Source organism: Haliaeetus leucocephalus, unplaced genomic scaffold, assembly GCF_000737465.1.
Source record: "Haliaeetus leucocephalus isolate CR32 unplaced genomic scaffold, Haliaeetus_leucocephalus-4.0 Scaffold351, whole genome shotgun sequence".
NCBI classification, from domain to species: Eukaryota; Metazoa; Chordata; class Aves; order Accipitriformes; family Accipitridae; genus Haliaeetus; species Haliaeetus leucocephalus.
Genome location: NW_010972787.1, coordinates 608913 through 624954, shown reverse-complemented (window position 1 = coordinate 624954; position 16042 = coordinate 608913).

Genomic DNA, 16042 nt, shown 5'->3' with positions numbered 1-16042 from the left:
TGATAATCTCTCCACTCGGAAAATTTTGTATCTGAAGCCTTGGATACACTTCAGATTTGTTGAGCTGTAGAGGAATAAGGTCTGTGATTTCAAGACAGCAGAGTCAGATTAAATTACACTGGGGCATAAAATTCATGCAAATGGCATATATGCACTCAAGGGAATATTGACTGTTTTTTCCAGCTGAACAATGCAGACATAGTGTGTTATATATGGTCTGGTGTAGGTGAAAAATGTCCTAAAATGCTGATATCCAAGAAAAAGCATTGAAAGCATAGCTACACAATTTCAGATTCCCATTGTGGCTAGCTGAAATGCATTCTCAGCTTCTTGTCAGGTTTTGAGGCCAGCTGCCCGGGGCGTTGCCGAGCCTCCAGTGCAGTGCTGCTCTTGCACCTTTAACTAACATTGTCATTACAGAAAAACCATTTGGCATATTTCTGCATAAGTGACTAAGGGGTCCAAGGATGTTCACTCACTTGTTCTTCAACTCTAACAACTTTATTCTGTGAAAACTAAGTTATTTCTCTTCTTTTTAGCTCTTTGCAAATGTGTCCTGGTGATCTATTCTGCCTGGGCTTTCTTCCCCCAGTGACCCCTCTGGTTCCGCTGCCCTGCAATAATATCAAGATTTCAAATGAGCAAATGAACACCATTTGTACCACCATATTCAGGTTTCTCCATCTTTGCTTTGCACTGCCTGCTCATCCCTCATATCCTAAACATAAGGCAGATTTCTCAGCATCTTCGACTTCCTTTACGGATGGTATTTCTCAGGTTGTCAGTTCCACATCATCTCCAAATCTCCAAATCCGCACATCTTGTTCTACATTTCCTTCTGTAAGATAACTGCTATCTCCTATATATAGCAGAAACAGAATGGGCTCAACATATTGCCACTTGTCACGCCTATCCCACTGTCTCTCTCTACCCCTCTGTCCCATTTACCATCTCTGGTTTCTGTTAGCAAACCAGCTGAGCATTTCATCATCATGTTCATTTGTTAACCTTACAGATTACTCTCTCAGTGGGCACTGAAACCTACCAGAAGTCCTTGTGAAGGATGCCCACACATTCACCCTGTTCCATTCCCACTTTCTCCACCTGGGAGAGATTAATCAAGATGGCTAAGTTTGAACTTCTTTTATCTGCCTGTGCTGAGAGTCTCCAACCAATCTGTGTCTGTCCAAGTGTTTGCTATTTGTCCCTCACTAGCTTTCCTGAGTCTTAGAAAGAAAGCCAGGAAAAGGATCTGTAGTTACCACTTCTTTTGAACTTTTTTTAAATTTGAGAAGCCAAAGTAGGTATCTCTGTTCTCAAAGTGCAGTAGGCTCAATCTTCAGCTGGCATCAGATCAATAGAGCTGCACTGTTTTTAGCCCAGTGAAACTTTTCTGTGTCTTCGGCTGCTAGTACACCTATCACTGTATAATCTAAGATCTGTGAACAGCTCAGAGCACTTTAACAAGGTACCACTTGACACTAGGCGTACACATGCTCCTTGCTGAGCTGAAAACCAACATGCACCAGCTTCAGTTCTGTGAAGGTGGTTTGAGTTAACACATTTTTATCTTACAGACAGGGAGGGCTAAGGGCATGCACACATACGCTTATGAAGCCCCAGCAGATGAATGGTAATTTGTTAAGTGGCAGGACCCAATCGCATTCAATTAGTGCCTGTATTTTATAAGCAAAGCACTTTGTCTCTTCTATTTCCATTGGGAAATTTAAATCCTGTCCCAAAGTGCTCTCCTGGAGTTTTGGTTGGCTCTGGCTGCGTTTCTAATCCTTCAGTATTCATAGATTTTAACCACTGCAGGCTACTTGAACACACATGGCAGACAGCATGAATCCTCTGTTTTGCTTTGGTTTTAATACACTGTTCTCATACAGCTTTCTCAGCAAAATCTTTTACCTTTGGGTACTGGAAGATACAAATGAACACCCTCTCTGAAGCACCAAAGTCTGTGCTTGACTGCGATGCAGCAGCGACAGGAACAGGGCAGGCACTTTAGTTGCCTTTTCTGTCTACAAACACCAGAAATTTCACAGGTGACTGTCTGTAATGGAATCACAAAACTGGTTCATGGTGTGTCAATTTACGCATGTACTTAGATTATGGGTTTTTTCCTATTGTAGGTGAGGCCTTATTTTTCTCCCAGGAAATCTCAGGAGTGCTCCAGATAATACAGGAAGCCTTCTCTGCAGCTGCTCCTCCTAGGTGCAGTCTGAAGGAGACTGCTTAGGAAACATACACAATCGCATTTTGGATGCCCACAGAATATACTGTAAACAGGATCTTCTTCATGATGGGAATGCAAGTCAGACTGTATCCAGTGGGCAGAGTGAGGGAGAGGGACACTTTTTTTGGCATCTCCAAGTCTGACCTTGCTGGAGACGAACCTGGTTTCAGGCATCTCAGCGTGAGACCTGGCCGCTCAGAGCTGATCCTGGGCACTGCCTCTAGCTACAGAGGGACAAATGGTTGAACAACTGCCGGCTCAGCTCAGACTGGCATTTCCAGGAATTTTAAGCTGTGGACCATTTACTATATACCAGGCTACAGGATTTTCACCTTCCTTATTGTGGGAACAACATTAATTCTCCTGGTAATGCTCCGGTCCACATTGTGATAGTCATTTTACCTGAAACATTTTTTTCCTTGTTCTGGTCACTGGTCTCTGTTAGATTTCAGAGGTTTGATGGGATTTACTGGGAAATATAATCCTGTCAGGAGACCATGCTGCCTGCTGATTTTTCCTAAAGAATTTTGGGGGTCTCCCCCTACATGTGTACATATGTGATCTCAGTTATCTGCATTTAAAGCAACTTCTGGAGGCTCTTTGTTTACTCACAGTCCTCTAGCTGTTTTCTTAATTGGTTGAATCAGTTTTCATATTTGTGGAGCCTGAAATATTTTCACCACTTTTGTTTCCACTTCTGAAGATAGTTTGGAAGTTACTTCCAAATGTTCATTTTATAAGCTGCTGTTATACACTTATCTTAAGATATATCCTATTTTATGTATTGTTTTTTTATAACCTCTTTGGAAACTTAAACTTCAATATATTTGCTGGCCAAAATGCATTTCTTCCTGATTGTAAAATACATATTGTTTTACGATGCTAGGATTACTCACATCTGTTGGGCTCTGAGCAACTTAGCAAGATTAAAGGAGGAATCAGATTTTTATTTGCACAAGTATAGCCAGGGCTATAACAGTTAATGCTAACATTAGCAGGGGGATGTTAAATGTCATGTCTTAAAACAATCTAGCTTTCAGAGATTAGAATAATACCAAATGTGTGGGCCATATGATCCGCCTACTGCATAGTTCATAATGCTTACATCTGAATCACCTCATACCGCTGTCTGCAGGAGACTGACAATAGATCTGATCCCTGTTCCCAGCCTTTGTTAGGATCCAACTACATCTTTAGAGAAAGCAGTACATGCAAAACCACAGAAACAGTGCAAGCAACTTCTGCTCTTGTTGCACCTTGCCCCCTATTCTGCAGTACAATCCACTTAGCTGAAGTCCACTGACACAAAAGGCCCAGGAAAAAAACTCCCACACTGCCAGTCTGAGGTAAGGTCTGTGTATGACTCTCTGGTTTTGCCTGTAAGATTATGTTGCAAGGATGCCTGTGGTTAACATGCCCTATGGTAGCAAAAAGAGTTTATTTCTGTTTTGGGAGGAGACCTTTGAACTGCCAATTGATAATGCAAAGAAAATGTTATAGCCAGTTAGTTAACTTCCTTTGACCTTGGTTTCAACACAGAGGAAAATATCTGGATCTGATCAGCCAAAAGTTACATAGCCTGAACTCAGATTCTGCTTTAATATTTCTTTGACCATACACTTACCAGGAAAAATGAACTAACTTGTATTTAAGGTTTGACTGCAGAATGACGAAACGGACACAATGAACTGGAGATGGACAACACATTGTATTGATTCTAATTAATAAGCAGTTCAATTCAGATAAATAGATATAGATATATACATGGAAATAAACACATGTAATTTGAAAGACCATGGAAACAAAAAAGGGTATTTTCTAATATTTTTGAAAGACAAGGTTCTAGTCTGCACTGGTTCACAGTCAGTAATATATTTAGATAACATCATTGCAGGGGGTACTTTCCTTAGTTGTATACCCTGTCCTTCCCACATCAGGGTACAACTGAGCAAGATATAAATCCAATTCTGAATGATCAAACTTTATAACGTGAAGTAAAGCCATCACTTTACCATCCTAGCTAAAGCCACTGTTAAATGTGGCATCTCACCCTGAGATTATCAGTCAGCTCAGTAGTGGCTGACTGCATTTTTTGCTGTTGCAGTTCTTATTTTGTACGACACTAGAAAGGAAAAATAGTTTAGTAATAGCAGTAGGTTCTCCTGGTTGGATGGTGAGGTAAATAAGAAGCTATGGTTCAGAGAATGTCTGTTATGTCTAGAACCCACAATCCCAAAACAAAACACGACATATTCACAGATACAGAACCTCAGAAAAAAACCTAAGCCCTTGTCCTTTCCCAGCTGCAGCTTGCACAGATGTGGACACCAGTGCAAATCTCTGCTCAGCACCACCAAGTAAGAACAACAACAAAACAGATGGCTAAGTTACTTACACTGGAATTTATTTTGGGGGATAAACCTAGTTTTCCAAAGTAAACCTTTCAGATGAGTACTCAGATGAGTCCATAACATCCCAGATTAGGATTCTAGGACATGTAGCTCTGGATGAACTTGCTCTCCAGGTCTTCTAATATTTCTCTTAGGAGAAGAGAAAGGTGTTCTTCTAAATGCATTGAAGCACATACTAATCCAAAGCAGTCCAGGGAGTTGACTGTGTCTCTTAGACACCTTCACCTCCCTACCTCAAAGCAACCATACTTTACTTTCTAAATGGCTGGGTTAAGATCTTACACTGGAAATGAGGTTGTATTTGCTGATGTTTGGCAGTGGCCAAATGTACGGTGTAACAGAGGAACTGAAAAATCAGTTGTATTGCTCATGTGGTAATAAGATTCAAAGTAATGTCAGAAGCATTGCTTAATTTACCTTTCAAACTTGGACACCACTGCAGAATATGTCAGGAAGAAATTATGGGCCAATTCTAGCAGTGTTTAAGCATACCCTGATCATTTATATCTGCATCTTCTGCTATAGACACATAGGCATAAGACATTCATGCTCTGGTAGCACATCTTTTGGAGACCTTTGGCACTTCACCTGACAAAAATCAATTGCTCATGGCAAACTGAAGCCAAAGACACTAAGAAAACAAACATATGATACAACTCATGCTTCCTGGATTCTCTGAAAGCTGCTATAACATTCATCATAAATTATTTTGCAAAGTCATGAGATTTAGAAGCAGAAGTGATGGCCACACTGCACCACATCTCCTGCACCATCATGTGGTTGGAATCACACACCACTCATGGAGGTGCAGAAGAGGGGAAGGAGCCAGCTACACCCTTATCTGTCCTTCTACTCCCAACACTGAACAGAAAAGCAAATGTGGCACTGTCTCAGCATTCATAAAAGGAAGAAGAAAGATCTTACTAATTACAATGCTTTACATTTAGCTTCTAACCCTGGCAAAAACAATAGAAAAAGTATTAAGAAATAGTCTCTTAATTTGCAGAGAATAATGCAATGTTGAGCAATAAGAGGCAGGATTTATAAAGAATAGATCTTGCCTGACAAAGCTAACACTTTTTTATGGAATTACTGAATTAATGGATGAATGGAACAGAATAAATGTAATACTCTTGGATTTAAATGATGTTTTTTTGAACAATTGGTCCGATCATCCTCTCCCTCAAAGCCCGGCAGCTACACTGACATAAAACTGCAGAGCATGAGAATAGAAGGTGTATTGGCTTTGTGTGGCAAGGTTTTGGTAGCCAGGGGGGTTACAGGAGTGGCTTCTGTAAGAAGCTGCTGGAAGCTTCCCCTGTGTCCGACAGAGCCAATCAGCGATAGTAGTAACGCCTCTGTGATAACATTTTTAAGAAGGAAAAAAAGTTGCGGGACAGAGAGAGGAGTGAGGACATGTGAGAGAAACAGCCTTGCAGACCCCCAGGCCAGTGAATAAGGAGCAGAGGAGATGCTCCAGGTGCCAGAGCAGAAATTCCCCTGCAGCCTGTGGGGAAGACCATGGTGAGGCAGGCTGTCCCCCTGCAGCCCAGGGAGGTCCACAGGGGAGCAAATCTCCACCTGCAGCCCGGGGAGGACCCCACGCCAGAGCAGGTGTGTGCCCAAAGGAGGCTGTGACCCCGTGGGAAGCCCGCGCTGGAGCAGGCTCCTGGCAGGACCTGTGGCCCCGTGGAGAGAGGAGCCCACGCTGGAGCAGGTTTTCTGGCAGGACTTGTGACCTCGTGGGGACCCATGCTGGAGCAGTCTGTGCCTGAAGGACTGCAGCCCGTGGGAAGGACCCATGCTGGAGAAGTTTGTGGAGGACTGTCTCCCATGGGAGGGACCCCACACTGGAGCAGGGGAAGAGTGTGATGAGTCCTGCCCCTGAGGAGGAAGGAGCAGCAGAGACAATGTGTGATGAACTGGCCCCAACCCCCATTCCCCTTCCCCCTGAGCCACGGGGCAGGGGTAGGTAGAGAATCTGGGAGTGAAGTTGTGCCTGGGAAGAAAGGGAGGGGTGGAGGGAAGGTGTTCTGAGATTTGGTTTTATTCCTCGTTACCCTACTCTGGTTGATTGGCAATAAACTAAGTTAACTTTCCCCAATTTGAGTCTGTTTTGCCCATGACAGTAGTTGCTTGAGTGATCTCTCCTGTCCTTATCTCGACCCACGAGCCCTTTGTTAGATTTTTCTCTCCCCTGTCCAGCTGAGGAGGGGGGAGTGATAGAATGGCTTTGGTGGGCACCTGACGTTCAGCCAGGGTCAACCCACCACAGAAGGTTGCTTCCTATGTTTCACAAAAACATCCTTAAAAAGCTCAACTGAACCTGCTTATGCAAAAAAAAAATCTCATTTGGTCTGAAGTCTAGAATGAAGGACCAAACCAAGGGTAATAAACACATGGCAGAATACCAGTTTATAGAGAGGACAGGTAAATATTTAAGGATTGGTCTTCAGTCTTGCCTTATTTAATACTTCCAGTAATGAGGTAGAAAGTGGAGTAAACAACATAATAATGAAATTCATAGATGATACTAAATTGAGAAGAGACAAGAAAAACAGGGAGGCCAGATATATAGGACAGAGGGATTAGAGTAATTAGCAACACAGGCCAAAAATATCAAAACAAGAATCACCTTGGAAAATCTCAGTGAAAGACAACAGCACAAGAGAAGGGAAAATCAGCATGGAAGATGGTTTGTATAAGAGGGAGGTTCTTGGATGACAGAAACTTGGTAAGGACTAAGGATAAAACCCAGCAAGTTACTTTCAAGCTTCTAAGAAATATGGTGGTACACAAGGTCGATATAATTTGTATGTGTATGTGCAAAGATGCTGTAACACAGAGCGGCAAGAATTGCTCTCTGCAAGACTGAGGTGCAACGCATGGGGGATATTGCCTCATTTCTAGTGAGATTTTTACAGATCACAGAGGAGTTCAAAGAACCACAGCACAAATAGAGCACTAGAGGAGCTGGTGCACAAGGAGTGATTAAATTAGAAACGCATAGGGTGAGCAGTGACCAAGAACATGACACAAACATTGAAAAGGTGCAATCAGCAAGCAAGAAAAGAAAGGAAAAAGATGCAGGAATAGGAACAAAAAGTTATCAAGAACAGGTTTGCGAGGGACCCAGAAGACTTTTATCTCTGGTCCAATCTCGTGATAATTATAACACACACAACAGCTACAGAGCTTGGACTTGGCTAGAGATCCATGCCAGTCTCGGGTTGCTGAATCTTCCTATTTCCCTCACTCCTTTGGTTGCACCTTGGACTCAGTTCTTAGTGTTCTGGCTCTTCCTCCTATTGCTCTGGCCTTGTTCCCAACCAGCCCTTTGGCTTTGAGCCAGGTGTGCATACTCTTTGTTTGAGATACTATCCTACAACACGGCGGTCAAATCTCACTCCCACCAGGACCTGTTTCCACAGGACCTATTATCCTCCTAACAACACAGCACTTACAGCAATTTCTTCACTGGAATTATTTCAAGCTCTCAAATTATTTTTCTGGATATTTCTCATATAGACGTCATTAAAATTCTCTCCAAACCTATTTCCAGCATGAAAGAAGATGCAGAATTTACAGGTAAATTGGTGTTCTTAATGAAATAAGGGATGGGAGTCTGGTGAAAAAAAAGGATGAAACCTCAGAGTGATATTAAAATCTGTCAGAGAATGTGCTGGGGAAAAAGGGAAATTATACATAAAGAGGAAGCCTATGGAGTGTTTGGCACAAGTCAGTAAACATAAGGGCTGGCACACTAGAAAAGGTGACCAAAGCATCTAGATGGAGCCAAGGTCAAAGTAGACATGGAGAATTTTCTAAAGGGTAAGGACTAACATTGGTAGGGCATGTTAAGAAAGATTAAGAAAATGCTTTTTTTCTTCTTAACATGCTCAATCATTATCCTATCTTGCTCCCTTTCTCTTGAGAGAGAGCCTTTATGGCCACAGCACACATGAAGGGTCAGATATTTCATCCGCTGCAGAAAATCCAAGAAGCTTCCCTCAAACATTTTGTCACTGGGAATAGCTCCCTACATTCAGAATCCTCCTTTTATAGAATGAATTTTTATAAGTACCTTTTTTCTTTTGTTCCCTCTGATTGCTTCAGTTTTACTGTGGCTTTGCCTTTGTTTTCATTTTCATGTTCTTTCCATTCTATTGCGTTATGAATTCTCATTTTACTTGCTAAAAGTTAGAGCTACTGTACATATATTTAGAATACATGGGGGTGTATGTGGATACAGATATTAATAGATACATGAGCATCACATAGCTCTCATTACTGTTCCAATAGTATCAATTTATTCACCATATGTCATGCTATACAGTGTTCACCTTCACTAACTTTAGATGGCTGTTTGCACATGGTCTATTAAAAACTGACATACAAATGTCCAGTATTTCAGTATTCATGATACTTTTTGATTATGTTTGTTGGCTCAGATGTGATACAAAGAAGCTGGTAATAAAAGAATCTCAAACTAATGTGACTGAAGTTTGCCTTTAGGAGGGAATTTTATGGTAAGTAAAACAGTATCAGCCTAAAGCTGTTTTATCACATTTATACAATGGGCAAAGACATTAGCATGAACAATCTGAAAAAAAGTCACATCCTACTAATCAGAGAGAATTCATCTTCATTTTCATTCTGCAGCATTTTTCCTTATTTATACATCTTAAGGCCAAGAAAAAAATGCTCTACTATCATCCAGTACTTGGTAAATCATAGCATTTGAATACTTTGTTCTGTATGAATGATTGAAGTCCATAAAACTAGCACATCTTGTATTTTAAAACTTCCTTTTACATGAAAACACTGAACAAAACACAACATACTGCCATAATAAGCAGGAACTAATGTTTCCAGAATTCAGCTCCATAGGTAACAAGAAGTAAGTTAAAAAGCAGGAATAAATTCCCTTTTTGATTTCATTCAAAATCTCAATGCCAGATACTGTGTTTCATTTTGATCTCTATGCACTGCACCTTCAGCTCCATTTTCTATGGTATTACAATTATTCAACCATTAATATTTCTCATCCCTTTCAAAACCTCACACCAGATAAAATCAGCCCCTGGAGAACATCTCCAGAAAAGGGGGTATGGTGGATGCATGGAGCAAAGAAGGTTCCCCGTACCACCACGGACAGCTGTAAAAAGAGGGAGGCACCAGCAGGTTTTAACCCACATCCTCCAGCACCAGCATATATATACCCTTGCTCCACAGGATGCAATTGCAGTCATGTATCGGCCCCGTTAAGATCTAGGCTGCGTATCTCTGATTGTCATGGAGACTGTTTCTTGCTGTGTTCAGCAGCAGCAGCAGCAAAGAGGACAACAGTACTTGGTCTTAAATGGCTCAAAAGAAAGCAACAAAGCGCAGTGGAAAAGGGAAGGAGCTGTGACTGAAAGGGGTATGAGTACAGCAAAACACACTTCAAACTATTGCAGAGGGCTAGAGGTATAAGTTAGAGCACCCTTCCAGCTACTCTGGTACAATTATGCCCTTGTATTTTTGCGTTGTTTCAAGTAATTGTGCCTTCAAGATAAACACAGGAAGAGCATTTTCAAGGATAGCACATTTCTCCTTCCCCTTTCTCCCCCCAAGCTGAGATGCTGGGGTTTTTTAGATTAAACATGTTAATTAGGAAACTATTTAGTTTACAATGTCTTGTCTGCTTTTCCATTCCTGTGGGCATTGTAAACATAGAGAGTACTGGAGCAAGTGATATACAATGACTTGGAACAAGAGGCAGGCAGAGACCCAGATAAGTGGAAGGTGTTAATAGAGTTGATTTTTTGCGAGCCTTGGGGCAAATAAGTGATTTGCAGAAGAGTGAGGAGGCAGTTTTGTGTCAAATAGCAAATTTGCTAAGAATTGCAGTTTATGGCCATCCATAAGCTATTCTCAAGTCAGGTCAGTTCTCACAAGAAATGGGAGTAAAAGGTAGAGCTCAGCAACATAAAATACAAATTAGTGCAGAACAACTGGTTTTAATCACACCTCAGAAAAAGGAGTCATCAGACCAAACTTTCACTGTAAATGTAGTTAATAAAATAGTTAGAAGTATAAACTTCTGAAAAAATTGGTCGGTTACCTGCCTGTCAAGATTTATGCTCGTATTACCACAAAAATCACAGCACCTCTCCAAGGACCAAGCAAAAAAAATGAGTGATACCAAGGTTGTGATCTGACTCAGTACTTTGTAAATGTGAAGGACAACATCACTCTCAAAATGGAAATAAAAGGTTAGAATGAAGTCAGAGAAATAGTAGAGCAAAAGATGGTTCCACAAGCTTATTCCACAGCATTTGGAGCAAACTTGCTGTAGGAAGGGGATCCACTGTAGAACAGGCCAATACACTGGAAAATCATGCTCAGAGTAAAAATGAAATATTTTCCTTTGAAAATGGAGAGAGAGTTTGATAAGCATATATGCAATCTCATGGTAACAAGTAAAGCAGGTCTCAAACCTTTTGAGAATATCCTAGGCAAACTTCTGCACCATGAAAACTTCACTGCATGATCTTAAGGTTACAAAGGTACAACTCTTTGAGGGGAGAAATTTCCTGTAACAGATCCTTTCTCAAGGAAGACTTGGAGGAACAGAAGCATGTGATAAAACAACAATTGCTAATGTCTGCTAAAGGAAAAATCTAGCAGAAATTACGAGAGAGAGAATGACAACATAGTGAAGTTTCTAAGAAAAATGTTATGGTCAAGACAGACTGCACAAAACCAACCATTTCCAGGTGCTAATTGTGACCTGGAAAAATAGTTGACTGTGGGCAAAGCAAACGGAAAAAAAATTCAGAGAAAATGAGTTTAGGTGCTGTTTAGGAGTCTAGGAGCCATCTGAGTTTAGGAGCCACATGGGACATCTGTGTGAGAATCTCAGCTTGGGGTGCTGAAACAGCCTGGAGAGAAATCACTGTTTGTGCTCCCAGTGACCACCAGAACCATCAGGACACCACCCACGCCAGCGCAAGCACTAGATGACACTGTACTGTGCCTGTGCTTATGTGCAATACTTAATTCAGCTGAGAGAGAAAATTCCACCTAATGAACAGACGGCTCATGATAAGGTCTACTGCCTTGAGCAGAAACGCTCTAGTTAGTATCTGCAGACTTCTGCTGTTTGCAGGACAAGTATGTTTTATGTGCTGTGTGCACATAAAGAGAGAGAAAAAGTAGGTAAGAAGCAGTTCTAGGATGCTGGATTTTGCACTCTCCATTTTCCTTTCTCTGTGCTAGGCCAAGCAGCTGAAAGCAGATTGTCATGTTTGAAAATTCAAAAGCTTGTTTATTTAACGCTTTGCTGTGTGGGTTTCCATCCCTGGGAGCACTGCCTTTGAAGACACTGCAGATCACAGAGTACAGTAGGGCAGAAACACTTTAAGTGAGAGGGTCAGATTTTCCATGTGAGATATTTCATTAAATTCTGAGACAGATTTCACTTTGTGGGCCTCTTCCCAAGAGGCCATTTTCCATGTATAACAGATCACAAATCCCTCTAGTTTGTCTCATATGTACAAGATGCCCAGTAAAACAAATAGCAGTTTTATTTCTAAGAGTCAAATCATTGTGTTACAAATTACAGAGAAAATCACCTTTACTATATTGTGCACAACTTTTTTTTCGTCCAGCCAGTTACCTGGCTTCAAGTAGAGAAAATTAGCAGCAGTATAATTTCCTCTGTCTGTTTTACACGTCAGAGACCTGTGTGGTGGATGATGCCCCGGACCACTGTGAAGCTTTTGATGCCTGCGTACTTATCTGTCTCTTCCCAAGCTTTTTGACCCAAGCAGAGAGGCTGCAGCCATTTTGTTCTCAAACATCACTGCAAGCTTCGCAGGCAGACGATGCATCTCCCATGTGGGAGGGGAGAGGGCTGGTTGCAGCTTTCATTAATATAAAATAAAAGCTGCTTTAAGACCAAAAATACAAATTCTAGTCTTTCTATTCATAAAACATAACTGCTTAGACAGAAGGTGATTGTGTTAATAAACATTTTTGGCACATCTAATGTCATGGTGATAAAGTTGTTATTCCTGAGAAAGGCTCACAAGGCTCAACAAACCTCCTCATGCAAACCTATAGTGAACATCTGCTCCTAGGACAGGTCTAATAGATACACGACACAGGAAAAATCAGTACTGAGCTTCTGTCTACATCTGCATATGTCCCACAGTACTGTTAGGACCTCAGAAGCGTCATTACCAGCATTTAATTCCAAGATCATTCTGTGAAATAAAGTCTCTGAAGGGCAACACAAGAAGGCTGCTGGAGCCCAAACAAATCCACATGGAGCAGACATCAGCAGCAAGATAGGGAAAAAGACAACATAAAGCTGATCAAAATGAGATTTGTATGTGAGTAATGTGAGAAACTTCTTGCCACTGATTAGATTCACAAAATACTGAGGATTTTATGGGTTTTGCCATGAATTTTTCTGAGAAAATCAGTCATCAAGAAAATCAGTTTTCTTATGCATTAAAAACTCTACTTTTTCAGGCATGGCAAAACTCAAGCCGCACTTGGCTCTGAGATTTCCTCAGACAAGCATAATACATATCCCTCCCTCAGTCAAATCCTCTAAGAAAAAATATCTTAGCTTTATCCCAAAAGTGAGCAGTTTTGAGCAAGTTCTCTTCAGGCGTTCTCTTCAGCCTGAGGTGCCCCCTACAATCTGTGCCAGGTGAGCTCTGCCCAGTCTTTATGTACATTTATGCATACGGCTAAATGCACACACATTCCAGGAAAGAGAGATGACTGAATCAAGTGACAGGGACAGAGGAGATGCATTAATCATCAGCCTAGAGAGATACACAGACCATCGTTCTCAGAAATGGAAAAGCTTTTAGAAGTTTTCTGTGCTGAAGGCAACAGTAATTACATTCCTACCTCCAGCACCATTTGGAAAGGGACCGATTCTCCGCTGTAGTGCCTTGGGGTAATACAACAAAAGCAAATAAACTTGAATAATCCTGGTTTTCCTCTTCAGCATGCACCACACACACTGGCAGCTCAGGACTCAGCACAACTCCTTCGAAAACCAATGTAAGGTCTACTGGTTGACGTGGGAAGAACAAGGATCAGTGTTTTGTTTCCATAAAACATCCATAGCAGGTAAATAACACTGTCTGCTCAGCAGAATGGGAGATGAGCAAGGAGAAGGCTGGCATAGTCCCACTGTAGTCAGCAAGCCTGGAGGGGGAAAGCAAAACCCTCTCAAGGCTGGCCAAGCTGGGGACCAGTGCCCGGTGCTGGGGACCAATGCTCCCTCTCACTACAGCTGGACTGTCTCTAGCAGTCACTTTCCTGACTGCTGTCACTGGGTTTGCACAATTCCTCCTTGGCTCTGACATTGATAGATGGTTGCTTGGTTTGAATGAGCAGGTTGTGGCTTGCTGACAAAAGCCAGACTTTCCTTTCTGTAGTCTGCACAGCAAATTCTTGAAAGCAAAACTGAAATACTGCTTTGCAAAGTAACTTTTTCAAGACACAATAGCTTTTTTTAATCCCCAACACGTTTCACCTCTCTAACCCTCACAATACTTAAAAAAACCCAGTGCTTATATGATTTCACGGCACACACTGACTCTTATCTTGTTCCTCCAAACACACAGATTTATGATGAAACACAGCAGCTGTTAAAATGTTATGGACTATTAGCAGTACTGGAAGCTTGTTTTCTATCATATTTCAGATCAGCTGAGACACAGGACAGGAGAGATTCCTAGGTTGTTAATAGCCTGGCTGCAGCACCAGGAAAAAAAATGTTATGATTACTTTATGCAGACTTCTTTAATTTGGTTTTGCAGTTCTGACCATCAGTGAAAATAACACGTACGCTCTATGGCCTCCATAACCTAATGCCATTAAATAAAGAGCATCTTTTCATTATATACTACTTCCAACTCTAGTCAGCCCTAGCTCAAAAATCACATAGAAAGTGAATAGAATGACAGAAAGACAACAAAAGGATTAAAGACAAGGAAAGGCTTTAGGACTTTTTAATTTCTCTTGAGGAGAGGTTAATAGTACCAGGACCTTCTGGGGAGTGCTTCTGCTACAGGCAGCACATGGAAAGAGGCACTGCTGGTAGGCAGCCCCCAGGCCATTTAGGATTTATAGCATAGGTCAAACTAAACGCTGTAAACACCAGGAAACTAATAGATAGACAGCATACGTCTGTGCAACACTGGTGTCTTGGTTTTGATTAGATTAATTCCTCAGTAGGTGGGCTGCTGTTTTGAACCCAATTTTTCCTTGAGGAGGAAACCTGAAGAAAAAAGGTTGGGCACAGGGAAAAGGCACGTGTCCCAGAGCAAAAGAGGTGGTCATAAGGTGTGAGCAGAGCACAGATACAGAGATCCAGCCTCCCAGGATGCTCTTTCTGTGTGATCAGGCAAGAGACCATGTCATGTCCCTGAGCTGGAGCCCTGCTGACAGCCAAAGGGATCCTGCTTCCCACTACGCAGACAGAGATCCTCACCATATCTCCTAGTGGATGCTGCAAGCCGAGCCATAGCCCGGGCTAGGGAGGTCTGAAGCACACCTTTTGATGGGGGCAAAACAGTTTAAATCAACAAACCAAATTCCCTTGATATAGTAGATATCTACCCAAAGTATGAAGCATTTCTTTTAATAATTATTTTCATGTTTCAAATTGTGCTGAAACCAGAAGGAACTGGCAATATGTGAGGGTGCTTTGACATGTGCGATCACTAGCAGAGGTTTCTGGGGCCCAAGGGCACGCTAGCCAGCCAAAATGGGTGGAGTCTCCACCATTACCAGAGCTTGAAGGTAGCCATTGGGGCACCACGCTGCCACAAGACCATACCGTTTATGAGCATCTCTTGCATTTTCACACTTGAATTTTAAACCCACTGAGAAGAGAATTGGTAGAGATGCAAAAAATCCACAGTTCCACAGCCCAAATGCATCACCGCTTCACCAAGCAGCAGGGCTGGCCGGTGCCCAGGGAAGGGAGCAAATCCAGTCAAATCCAGATACAAAGCTCAAGAAACACCTGGGCCTTGTACTTAAAAGCATTCAAATGAAAAGTTCAGCTTTCTTAATTTCTATGATTTTTCCTCCCATTCCCTCTCTGGAAAACCTCTCAGTCCATTGGTATAAATGTCAACTGTCACTTAATTTACTTCAGTAATTGCTTTGAAGTTCATTTCCTGCATTTGCAGCTATTTGTGGCAATTGTTTGCTGCTAGCTTCACAGATGATTTTTTTTTTTTTCTCTCCTGTTCTTTTTTTCCTCCAGTTCCACTTCATAGTCACAGTCTAATGGCAGGATTTGTCTTCTCCAGACCCTGCCTTCACTCCTATCTTGTTCGTTGTTATTATTTCACACCATCACAAA